Source organism: Octopus bimaculoides, chromosome 22, assembly GCF_001194135.2.
Source record: "Octopus bimaculoides isolate UCB-OBI-ISO-001 chromosome 22, ASM119413v2, whole genome shotgun sequence".
In the NCBI taxonomy this organism is placed as follows: Eukaryota; Metazoa; Mollusca; class Cephalopoda; order Octopoda; family Octopodidae; genus Octopus; species Octopus bimaculoides.
Window position 1 is genome coordinate 28238993 of NC_069002.1, and position 950 is coordinate 28239942.

Sequence of the window (950 nt, forward strand, 5' to 3'; positions counted from 1 at the left end):
TCTATCTATCTATCTATCTATCTATCTATCTATCTATCTATCTATCTATCTATCTATCTATCTATCTATCTATCTATCTATCTATCTATCTATCTATCTATAACAGACGAATGGAGTTTAAATTTGCGACAATTGTTGCGCTAGAAATCTTTATTTAATGTAGCTAGAATAGAATACGTCAGGTATTGTGTGGATTTCAAGTCTCTCGAGGCGTATTTATACCTACTCAATCACGATTGGCCGGTACTTCGACTCGTGGAGCTTTAAAGTTAACAATATCAATATAAAAATCCAGGAGGTGGATGTGTTAAAGAGCAGGCAACCAATTATGGTGCAGAACAAGGAGGAGGAAAATAGATATAATTTATAGTTCTATATCATAAGATAACAGAAAGAGACCTAGGCTTTTTCCCATAGCCAAAACAGCGTCAAGGACACATTAATTGCTCTGCGTAAACACTGAGCAAGCAATTAGGTTGGTTAGGTAGAGACAGACTTTTTTTTACTAACACACACACACGCGCGCATATATACACACATACACGCACATACACACATATAGGTACATATATACATATACTTATACATACATGTATACACGTACATACATGCGCGCGTGCACACACACACACACACACACACACACACACGCATATATATATATATAAAATATATATAATTAACGAGAAATATTTCACAGATGGAGATTTTATATTTTTATTGATGCATTGCTACACATGTTTCGGCATGGCATATATTTTTATGGTACCACGTAACCATATTCATAGGATATTATTAAATATCATTGATAATACCTATGGACCCTATGGGATCCCATTAATTCGACATGCATACTTCTTCAATACATACATATATACACGTACATATGTGTACATATATACATGTGTATATATATATATATATATATATATATATATATATATATATAT